The sequence below is a fragment of the Bicyclus anynana genome, chromosome 21 (assembly GCF_947172395.1).
Source record: "Bicyclus anynana chromosome 21, ilBicAnyn1.1, whole genome shotgun sequence".
Taxonomy (NCBI): Eukaryota; Metazoa; Arthropoda; class Insecta; order Lepidoptera; family Nymphalidae; genus Bicyclus; species Bicyclus anynana.
Window position 1 is genome coordinate 993,891 of NC_069103.1, and position 12,862 is coordinate 1,006,752.

At 36.3% G+C, this 12,862-nt stretch overlaps 1 protein-coding gene across 2 annotated transcripts in view; it reads right to left on the reverse strand.

Annotated features, from left to right (window-relative positions):
- LOC112044634 (hemicentin-2) overlaps positions 1-12,579 on the reverse strand; it is a 311,378-nt gene extending 298,799 nt beyond the window's left edge. For both annotated transcript variants that reach the window (XM_052888013.1, XM_024080533.2), the window contains exon 1: positions 12,238-12,579. The gene's annotated coding sequence lies outside the window, so the exon portion shown is untranslated. The remainder of the gene's footprint in view (positions 1-12,237) is intronic.
- Positions 12,580-12,862: the final 283 nt, after the last annotated feature.

Below are 12,862 nucleotides of genomic sequence, written 5' to 3' on the forward strand. Positions count from 1 at the left end.
AAGCTATAGAATTTAAACAAATATTCAAAGTATGGATTGCGATTTAGCCCTCAAATAGAGTCAAGCTTCCCCGAAAGAATTCCCTTTATCAGAACCAATTCGTTAATGGGATATCAAAATCAAATTAAGCGTTGGAGGAAATTTTCAAATAATGAGTGAGCCGAGGAGGGAAGTGTCAAGCTGCCAAGGACCCTTCACACTGAAGCGAGCCTTTGACTAATGGCGGCGCGTCAAATAATGATTGTAATCAAATTATATTCATAACAGTTGGAGTTCATCACAATCTCCTGATTCGTCATGAACATAAACAGTAGAATAAGATTTTTGCTAACCGACTCTAAAACGGAGAAATTCTCTTTGAACAGGTTTTTTATGTTTTTGTACTTATATTATTAAGTATAGTAAGTAGGTAATTAATATTGGTGGATACTTAAAGTTCGATGAAATATTGATGGATTTAAATATTCACAAGTATCGAATTTCATGGCAACACTAGGCTTAACAGTATTTGACATAAATTCGCAAATGAAAGCTGAGAATCAAATCAAAGATCAGAGTATTAACGGTATTTGATTAATTTTGATGAATCACATCACTGTTTGTGACTAGTTATTATTATTTCTTTATTATTTATTTTATTTTTACGTTAAGTTTGATATTAAGGGACAAGGGATAATAAAGCTACGTATACTTTCACGCGTTCACGAGATTTTAGTTCAGTTCAGTCATGATCTAAGGATACCGTTTTTTCCCTTTGAGGCACGGAACCCTAAAAATCAATTTATTTTATTTTGTCCACTAGGAACCACATCACGTCCACAGCTACGCAGCTCCTGTAATGATGTGCGAAACAACATAATTATTAATACTTCTATTATCATTATTGCGATTATCGCGATAACGGCCCGGGATAAACTCATGAATATTAAATACTATATTATCGGATTATTTTCGCGTTACGTTTTATTTCACTGAATAACTTTATTATACTAATGGATTTTAATTTGAACAAGAGTATTGAATAGAAACAGGCTTTACTTTGTAGCTAAGTTCGTTTGAAACTAAGAATAAATTGATTAGGTAATAGTTCAGTCAATCTGTAATGAAATAAATGCTACCCTAAGGATAATTTTAAGAAAAAGTTTGACGTCATATAACGTTAAGAGGACATGTAAAGATGTTAACTGTAGATTGGTGGAGTCCCCCTTCCTGCTGTTTTTGAAAAAATCTAAATTTTTTGAAATGCGTTTTCTCCGAATCTATGGCTTTTAGGGAAAATTTTATAAAACAAATGTAGAGGACAAATTGAACTACATTGTATGTCATTGGGGCAATATCATACGACTAAAAATACAAACCGCTTATGGCCCCCTAACGTTATATGAAGTCAAACTTTTTCTTGAAATTATCCTGACCCTAAATTACAGATTGACTAAACTATAATAGTACGTAGATTTTTATAGGGCTCTCATTATTAATCAAACGTATGTATAGTAAATGCATCATTAAACGGTATTAAATAAAATTAAAGCCTGTCTGAGATTTCAAAATAACTTGCGTAAAGCGAAGCTTGACAGTTACGCAAGCAACCAATCGCAAGAAAGCCATCAAAGCTTTTTACTGTTTGTCAATAAGCGACTAACAGAATTTTAGCCGCTTATTAGATTTAGTATACCGAAAATTCATGGTTCCTGCGAAAATACCATAGATTTGTAAAAAACTGAATTAATTATACTTGCGGATATCTGCTAGTCTATTTATAGAGGAAAGGTATATATATATATATATTGAGTAGGTACCTATATAATTTAAAGGCAAAGAGGTTTTTCCTTGTTTAAAAATATTTTTAACGTAATATTTCACTTAAGTAGCTACTCCTTTTTAATTGAATTTTTACGCTTCAAAACATTTTAAGTCATTGAAAATTAGCTCCACCATTTTTCGCTAAACCCTTGTATTGCTAAAACCCGGCCTCGTAAATCTTAGCGCGCTAAGTACTCGACTCGTTAAACACTAAGTACGGCCAACATAAGCAGCCTTAAATACTTAGCGGTCCCAGCAAATTGTACTTCGAATCTTCCAAACTTATTGCATGCGAGATGCAAATCCTATATTATTTTTTGGGCCGGACGGCCTCCGCAACGCAGGTATGCGCGGTGGACTCACAAGACTGAGGTCCTGGGTTCGACAATGACCGTGACTTATGGCATGTGCTTAACGAGGCACTGGGTTTAACACCAGTAAATTCCCAAGTGAGAATTTCTACACAAATCTTCATAGAAAAAATAAAATCCACCTAAAAAAAATGAGACTCAGTTGATACTAATTCGAACCATCCAAACTTAATGCATGCGAAATGAAAATACTTTATCATTATTTCTATATTATTAGCCCATTGTAATGACTCACTAGACGGCAAAGCTTACCTCCTTATAAGAGAAGGGATGTGGAGCTAAGACCTAAAATGCTGCTTTAACTAAAATTCGTACATTTCTAACAGCAAGTAAGTACTTCCATGAAAGCTCAAAAATAGAAACAAGCGGAGGAAATGAAGAAGTAAGTAAAAAAAACAGAACCAAATATGTAAACATGAATCAGCTATCAAAACATCGTACTGCAAACAATCTTTCTCCTCGCAAATTGCTCCTTAACTAACTCAAATAAAAATAAGCAGACAAATTAAAAAAACATAATTTCTTTGCGTTTAGCCGGGTTCACATCGACCGAGTAGCCTCGGAGCAGATAGGTACTCGTAACACCGCTTTCCCATGGCATTTGTGAAACTTCCCCATCCGATTTAACGTTAGGGTTAGGTCCTAGGTTCTATACTTAATACATTTTATAAAAAAAAATCTTGTGTCATGGTCTTTGTCGTAGCACTCGACACTGCTCGCCAGATTTATATATTTATTTTATTTATTGATACACCAACAATGACAACAAGAAACATTTAAAATCTATACACGGGAAAAATCTTAGTATCTAAACGAAGCCATCTCTTAATAGGAAAGTAAATACAAAATTGTTGTTTCAATGTTTTTGTACACTTGGTAAGTATGATAATAGGTCGTGAATTATTTTTTATTCTCTTACTGCAATCCCACATTTTTACATCGCATTTTTAGTATTTTTATATGAAACACAGTTTATATGGGCAGAACAACGTTTGGGTTTCTGAACTCACCCAAATCTTTTCTCGAGTCTACAGTCATACATAATAACTATAATAAGTGCGTCATTGGTTCCATGGTAAGCCTTGAAAATTTTGCTTGGTCGCTTATAGTAAGCACGCTAATAGTATTATTGATCTTTTATTCCAAGAATTTCTCAACCTTTCTGAGTTCTGCGAGAAATGCGAGAAAAATAGTAAAATCAATTTTTTTCCCAAAATAACCACAGATTTTACAGATATATAACGGAATTATGATTAGTATGAAATACATAACAATAATAAATAAGTATAATAAAAAATATGAGTGCCAAAACTGCTCGCTTGATGTGGACCCGGCTAATTGCTAAAACACAATCTACGGACACACAGAAAAATGTTCCAGCTGTGTTTAAAAAAGTAATTAGCAACTCCTCAAGAGGTAATCTCGAGAGATTAATCGTCGAAAATTAGCGGGATTTCTTTATAATGAACATTTCGGGATCTGCTCATTTTCTTGTTTGTTCAGAAAAATGTGAAGAGCATTATTAAGTATTTTAAATTGTAGCTTAGTCGTTGAAGATATTTTGAATTAATTCATAGTGAAACTTATTTGGAAAATATACCCAAGTATACCTAAAATAATTATTTGTTGAAAACTATAACCGTTTAAAGATATCGATATATTTTCGTCAGAAATACCTCAATGCCTGAAGATAAAAGTCTTTGGACAGTGCGTGTTGCCAGTGATGAATGCTAGGAGTATCTCTGCGTAATCGAATCAGAATTTAGGAGATCAGAATCGAAACGGAAGTGGCAATGGGCGGGTCACAGAGTACGAAGAGCCGATGAACGTTGGGGACCCAAGGTGCTGGAATGGCGACCTTGCACTAGAAAGCGCAGTGTTGGTCAATCCCTCACCAGGTGGACTGACGACATTAAGCGAGTCGCAGGGATTGCTGGATGCAAGGCGGCACAGGACCGAGATGGTTGAAAGTCCCTACAAAAGGCCTATGTCCTTCAATGGACGTTCATCGACTGATATGATGATGATAACCGACTGAATAAATGAAATTCAAATTATTTTTAGACGGCTTCCACACAAAATATCACCGCTGAGGCTTGTGTGCGTTCACTTTTCACACCACTTTAATAGATAAGTATAGTCATGGGTTTCCAAGCAAATGTCACCTTCACAAATCGTTCTATCGTTCTTTGTTTCGTTCATTTTCAAACGACTCCGCCATTAAACTGGTATTAGGTATAAGCTTAATGCCGCTTTTGTTTTTTCAACAATCGCTTTCACCTTGGCCGCGTTGCGTAACACACAATTTGTAGTTATTTCGAGTATTCCAATCAGAATTATTTCCTTTTTATGAATGTTAGCTTTTATTCAGTTTTACCGTCTTTAGAAATAATGGCCGAGTGAATTACTGGCACATGAATAAAGTTCAACACCTATGCCTATGGTAAATGGCCTCCTTTTCTTAAAATGAAGGTACTGCCTAAGCTGATTGATTTAATATTGTAACGACGTCAAGTTTGTGAGGTTTTAGGGGTAGGGTAGCTACTGATTTTTCTTAATTTTACTCGTATACAGATGTAATGCTAGCCACTCACCATTCGATAAGTCCACATGCCTGCAACGCTAACGGCTTGTCATCCGATAAAACTAATGGTGTGTTGGTCGCGATGTGCATGACATCATGCCGATCATGTGAGCTTACTTGATCATCAGTGGCAGGCTTAAAGTTTGTGAGTTTGTACGGGGGTAATCTCTGGATCTGAACCGATTTTGATAATTCTTGTATCAAAAGAAAGCCACGTTATTCGTAAGTGTCATAGGTTACATTTTCTAATGTGACCGTGAAGTATGGAATGAAAACATGTCTGAAGCAATTTAAATGTATGGTGGTAGACTTCGGCCACGTCTTTTGAGCATTGTATCGGCAAAGATATATCTATACTGGTACTGGAACGTCAGAAAAACGGTTTCATTTAGCTTATAATTAACCTACATTATATACAAACGAGTTAGAAGTAAAGCTTGTTATATAGGCTAATGTCTTCGTAAACACACTTCGTAATGTCTACGTAAATACGCACTCTATAAAAAATCATAAAAATCTTGCTCTAATTCCCATTTACAAAATGTATTGATGAGGCAACACGGAGCTAAAGGTTTTCATATATTCAGCTAACAGTGTTATCGACTTTTCAGTAGGTCAAAATGCTCGAATCACGTACCAAACTCTATTAATCGATTTTCACTCGATTATTGGGTATAGAGCGGGAAAAATAACGCTAGAATAATCCGATGTTAATCAAGCTTTTTTTTGTACAATGGAGACCAGAGATTTTGGAATCAACTATGTTTTAAGTACTATGCAAATTACGTTTACTGCTAAGATTAATTTATATTAGTTATATAGTTATTTCTTTTTTAAGTCTACCGATCCGCATTAGGCCAGCTTGGTGGACTATTTGGCCTAAACAATCTCATTCTGAGAGGTGACTCGAGCTCAGCAGTGAACCGATAATGAGTTAATATAGTTTAACTCTTTGGTCCAATAGTAGCTTCGGATCACGAAATCCGGGATTCGAGTCTGGGTAGGGCTATGAAGTATACCAAGTTAAAATTCTCAGTCTGCATTAGGTAGTTCCGTTCTGATTATCATAATCAATATCTAATAATGAACGTTATTAATTGCTAATCGGTTGATGTTAAAAACTTATTAAAATCCAACGTTTAATCTCAATTTTTCTCATTTTAGAGATAGTAAGTACCGAAAATCAAATGATGCATTTATTATAACAAGAATGTCACAAGTTGGTATCATGTGGGAAAAGTTTCAATCGAAAATTTTACGACATGAAGGTTGTATGTCAATTCAAAGTATCTAAGCATCACTAACTTTCTCAGACCAATCGCCATAGGGACCTGCCTAGCTAGACGTCACCCCTCTGTCAATAGTGTATGATCACGATCTAACGTGTGTACCCGTTTATAGAATCAATCTATAATTATGTTTTAACTAAACGTGTATTACAGTTTAAATTTATAGTTGTGTGTAGTGTAAAGACACATGATATATTTATTGGTTTTAAATAATGGATGAGCTGTGATAGCCCAGTGGATATGACCTCTGCCTCCGGAGGGTGTGGGTACGAATCCGGTCTGGGGCATGCACCTCCAACTTTTCAGTTGTGTGCATTTTAAGAAATTAAATATCAAGTGTCTCAAACGGTGAAAGAAAACATCGTGAGTAAACCTGCATGCCAGAGAATTTTCTTCATTCTCTGCGTGTGTGAAGTCTGCCTTCTCTCAAATCTTATCAAATCTTCAATCCGCTTTGGGCCAGCGTGGTGGACTATTGGCCTAACCCCTCTCATTGTGAGAGGAGACTCGAGCTCAGCAGTGAGCCGAATATGGGTTGATAACGACGAAATAATGGATAGAAGCAGGCGTTACCACCTTTATCTATTCTTGGTGTTAAATATTTTTCGATATCTGAGTTTACCTCGTCCCCCTCAAAAAGCGATTTTTTTTTTGATGTACCTATATGAGTGCGATGCAAATCCAAAGGTAATTAGTTCAAGTTAACAACCAATTTTCGGCTTAAGTACGAGTCTCCTCGGAGATGAGAGGGTTTAGGGTAACACTGAAAGAATTTTTCAAATCGGACCAGTAGTTTCTGAGATTAGCGCGTTCAATCTTGTTTGATTGAACGCGCTAATCTCGCTCGAACAAACAAACTCTTCACACTGTGACTTTATATTTTGAATGTCCATCTTGTATATTTATTAAGTGTATTAAGGCAAATAAAGTTCATTTCATTTCATTTCATTTCAGCTTTATCATATTCAGCTTTCCTCACGATGTTTTATCGTTACCGTTTGAGACGCGTGACATTTAATCTCTTAATTTGTACATAATTGAAAAGTTGGAGCTGCATGCTTCAGACGAGATTCGAACCGAACAAAGTCATGTCCACTAAGCTCTATCCATTAGTATAACAACTCCATACTTTAAGTCCTATTATTAGATCGACAACAACATGTTATAACGATACGTCTAGTCCACTTTAACGTATACGTGTCCCGAGATATTATGTCGCATCTCCATAAGGCCATTGGTTCGAGTTACTAACACAATGGCTCAATACAATGTATTGTATCGCAGAATAGATAATAGTACTTGACTGCAGTCGCTGTAACAAGGCGTTTAGGTGAAAGGCTATATACTATACAGCTAGCAATTTGTTTGTAAACTATGTATTATTGCGAACTGACGCAGAATGGCAATGGGCGGGGCGAATGGTGTAATAGGGTGTCCTATAGTCTAGGAATTTATGATTCTACAAGCAGACACCCGCGTATTCGTCCGCGTGGAATTTAGTTTGTCACAAATCCATGGATTTTTCGGGACAAAAATTAGCCTATGTGTTAATCCAGACTATAATATATTCCAAATTTCAGCTAATTCGGTTCAGTAGTCGAGGCGTGAAAGAGTAACAAACATTCATATCATCAAAATCATCAGTTTTTTCAAATCTCGGGAAACCATGGATTTTTCCAGATAAAAGTAGCCTATGTGTTAATCCCGAGTAAAATCTATTTTCATTCCAAATTTCAGCCCAATCAAAAAAAAAAAAGAGTAACAAACACCCAAACATCCATACAAACTTTCGCGTTTATAATATTAGTAGGATTATGATTATGGTCCAGTTGTTAGTCTGTGTGGCTTCGGATCACGAGGTCGTGGGTTCGAATCCTGAGAAACTGAACTTATCTTTCTTATAAAAAATGTTTACGTAAAATGTTGCCTGCCAATCCACATTGGGCCAGCGTGGTGGACTATTAGCCTTAGGTACCCATCTCATTCTGGGAGGAGACGCGTGCTCAATAGTGAGCCGAATATGAGTTGTCAATGATGAAGGTCAAGACAATGAAATCTATCTACTTGTTGCATATAAAAAACTTGTTCAACCGAATCTAACCTTTAAATCAACCAAATAACTAGGATTCTAGTAGGTTATAGATAATGTCAAGAACAAAATGATTAATAGACTCATAAATATAACCTTTTTAATGTAAAAGTAGGTCACATTCACATCCTCTTGAAGACTCTACTAGGTAAGGTCTTCAATAGAATATTAAAATGTCGTTGAGCTAAATCTGTGGGATGATACGGACGCTTACCAACATTGTCGTCGAATTATTAATGCGAAAATGATCGGATATCGATATTTACAATACATATGGTTAGGTAATTATACATATTATGTAAATAAAAAATTCAACCGATTTTAAAGACATGAAACGTACTGACTAAACAAAAAAACAATAAATAAGATCATATTATTCCATTATCATTATCATATTATTTGATTTGAAAGCGGTCCTAACCCATTGATGTATTCATTTGAGCCATGTAAGAATATAATAGAGATTTAGGTTTCTCAGTGTTCTTTCATGTAGTTCTTTCAGAACTACGACACGGGTCAGCACCGTCTCACCAAATTTTCATAATTAATTAAGAAATGACGAAGTTATAAGGTAACAAACATTAAAAAAAACCATGTCTCGAATTGAGAACCTCCTCCTTCTTTTTAAGTCCGTTAATAATATAAGTAGAACGTGGCTCGTTTTATTTATTTTAAATCCAATCGAAAGTGACGAGTTATTATGAAGGCTCCTACCTAATACCTACTAATTCCGACGACCTTGGAAATAATTTCCGTCCACTGTACATTATGACAGCCATCGTTAATTGCGACGCAAGTTTTTTTTAGCGGATTTTTTTAAAACTCGTAAACGATTTAACTTATTTTCATCTTGATTATATAATGATTTATTTATTTTGCTATCAATCGCGAAAAGTCGACGAACCCATGCGACAACGTCACCCAGGTCCGACAAAATACTCTCTACGTACGCTTCATCCAGAAACATGAGCATCCTCAGAAGATGACTCTACAACGTGCAATTGCACGTACGTAGAGAGTATTTTGTCGGACCTGGGTGACGTTGTCGCATGGGTTCGTCGACTTTTCACGGATGATAGCAAAATAAATAAATCATTATATAATCATGATGAACTACCGCAAAGTAACGCCTGCTTCTATTTAATTATTTTCATCTGTTTGCTAATTTTTTATCCAATTCTATCACGTCATGTAGATATTATAAGCCCGAATTTTCCGAAGGTGCATAAGTTTGTAGAGGAGAAAATCTTTGAAAATCCAATTTCCATTAAATCTACGGAAGATTGTACAAAGTTGCAACATTCTTTACATCCGGTCAACTTTTAACTATTAATCACTTTTATCTTAGTTAACACTCGAAGTAACTTGGTGAAATGCTGAGAATTTTAATTAATTAGACATTAGGTGGTGATTATTCGCTATCTTAACCAGGGCTTTAGACCTGCAGTTTTAGCTCTACAGTCGAACTGTTTACATCTTTATTTAAATCGTCCGTGTCAAGTGTCCGTCAGTTTTAACTGTACATTTTTTTCTCAACGGAGAGGTCCTGGTTTCGATTCCAAGTTCCGTTCAGTTTAGGATTTTACATTTTCTAAATTGGCTCAGGTCTAGTCTGGTGATATCCATTGCCGTGACAATTTACTACCTTTATTCTGTCACGGGGGGGAAATCTCTTTCTGAGATACCCGACTTACTGGGGGGAGAAAACGGTTTATGTAGGACTAAAACCCACCGTCAGTGCATTTTGGTAGGCTCCAGGACCTCAGTCAAACTCACGGGCGCCTCCGTTGCACTATGCCTCTAGCGCTCGTCTAAGAGTAAGAAATTACTTCTGTTACTAACACGTAGGTATAGCAACACCACTCTAAGCTGTTATCTTCCCGGGGTTGCAGATTATAAGCAGCCAGAGCCCCATTCTGGCCGCTTGCGACACGGAAATCTCTACTCAAGTGGGACTACTTAGTTACCACCCTACCGGCAAATACTGCCAAGCGATTTAGCGTGCCGGTACAATGTCGATTTTCAGAGGCATGGGTAGAAAAAACTCATGCCTCTTCCAAGTAAACACGCTTCCATCTTAGACTGCATCGTCATCTAACATCAGGTGAGATCGCAGTCAAGGGGTAACTTGTCAATGAATAAAAAAATATATGTATGTGCCGTGATAGCCCAGTGGATATGACCTCTGCCTCCGATTCCGGAGGGTGTGGGTTCGAATCCGGTCCCGGGCATGCACCTCCATCTTTTCAGTTGTGTGCATTTTAAGAAATTAAATATCACGTGTCTCAAACGGTGAAGGAAAACATCGTGAGGAAACCTGCAAACCAGAGAATTTTCTTAATTCTCTCCGTGTGTGAAGTCTGCCAATCCGCATTGGGCCAGCGTGGTGAGGCCTAATCCCTCTCATTCTGAGAGGAGACTCGAGCTCAGCAGTGATCCGAATATGGGTTGATAACGGCGAACGTATAAAAATACCTATATAGGTACCTGACAAACATTCACCCTTTATATCTTATGAAGGGTGTATGTCGCTATGCCAGGCTCTTGTTCTCAAAACCCTTCAAGTGTGTGTCAAAGGTTTAAAATTGATCCGATGTCAAACTAACAGGTGCGTCTTACTAAATACTTAATATCAACCTATATTGAAAGTTTTAAATTTCCTTAAATATCCTCTAATTGACGAAATATTAAACTAATAGGCAGGTACGAGTCTATAATGACGGCTATATTAACTCACTCTATAATTATATTACAAACAAAAGGAAAATTTTAAAAGGTACTTCAATTTTAAACCCATTTTCATATACAAATACCTAGGTATATGCATGTTCGCAACTTTATCAGTTGGGAGTTCGGTTTTTTAGAATTTCAGAGGACAACTTTTTAATTAAACGGTTCAATAATTGCTATTCCTGCAGTCGAAACTAAATTTCAATTAAGGAGATTTTGAGTGTTTTGTTATAGGGTTATAAATATTAAAAATGGTTACATAAAAGCTTTTTTTTAAATTAAAATGGAAGATTTATTTCTAAAAAATTCTCACTAACAACTCTCAGTTTTCAAGTTAATACTGAATGTAGTGTACTCTACTAACTGTGGAAAACAGGTAAGCCTTCAGTCCCGGTCATTAGTAATATTTTGGCTGGTGGGAGGCTTCGGCCGTGGCTAGTTACTATTTTCCGGTACGATACCGTGTAGAAACCGAAAGGAGTATGGATTTTCATCCTCCTCTTAACAAGTTAGCCCGCTTCCATCTGAGACTGCATCATCACTTACCATCAGGTGAGATTGTTGTCAAGGGCTAACTTGTAAAGAATAAAAAAAATCGGACCAAACCAAACTATCACCCCACCAATCCGCACTAGAGCAGCATGGTGGAACTGCACCCCAAATAACGTTAAAAGAGGAATTCATCTGCTTGCGAATCGGCTCAGACCTGCATTCTTGTTGATGCAAAAATAATATTTTTTTTTAAAATTCAAACTAAACTATGGTTATAATATATGATGTGCGGGCGACGGGGGGAAAGACTGCGTGGGTGTGAAATCGTGCGTGCGGGGAAGTGAGGTGCATCAGTTGTGGGTTTTTCATTCATCGCTACACGCCACCCGGCCCGCGCGGACCATCGAAAGTGTTACGAACAAAGTTGCCAAGCTATAGCTGCCCTCTACGTAGCTACTACGTACCGTCGTGGGTATAACAAAACTTGAAAAAATTTACCACCAGTTTTCATAGAGATTTTCCCAACGTGTTATTAACAGATTTTTAAAATGATATCAAATTAATAATAAGTATTATGTAGGTTAAATAAGTGCATATAATATAAGTAAAATTAATAATTATTATTATTTAAATAACTACTTATGTACGTACTACCTATTATAGGTAAGTACTTATTTTTTTTTGTAGTATTGATTTTATCAATTTTTTTTAATTTTCTGCACTCCTTTCTCTATATAAAATAAATAATAAATAACGATATTTAATCTCACACTGCTCTGAAAAATAATTTTCAATTTTCACTTTGCACTTATTTTCATTTTACACAAGATTTTAAAAGAAGTACTTGGAAATAAATATTTTCCAAATTATATTACTTACAATTAAGTAGGGTGGAGCCACTCAGAAAACTGCCGGCTCACAATTTAACTTTCAGAAATCCAATATTTCGAAAACACAGCACTCGACTCCAAACCACAACACCAATTCTGTATGTCACCACATTCACAAAAAAAAATTAATTATTTCTCAAAACGTCACTGCCGCCTTTTTTGAACCGATCAAATAACCTGCATTACAACAATATTTTTATCGGCTATTGTTTTTATTTTTTAATAGAACAGTATTTAGATCGCGACGTAATCCGAAATTTGAATAGGGGAGTAACAGTCTCCCACATAGACATGCTCCAAGCTCGACAGCCTGAAGAGAACTGAGGTTCTGATACCTGCAGCGATACGCACACAGCTGCATCCCACACACACAAACGTACTAGGGATTTTAAGCTTGGTCTTCACGCGTTGAACTGTTTTCCTTTTTTGCTGCCTTTTTTTGCTTTTCATCCTTGGTCCTTAATTCACGCAGTGCAGTAATATCTGATTCACTGCAGTGCTGCGTTCGCTCCTAATTTGCTTCGCTTTTTATAAGAAAACGGTCTACTATTCATTTCCAATATCGTCCAAATGTAAACTGTGTTTTCATCTTCTAATACATAGACGAATGAACC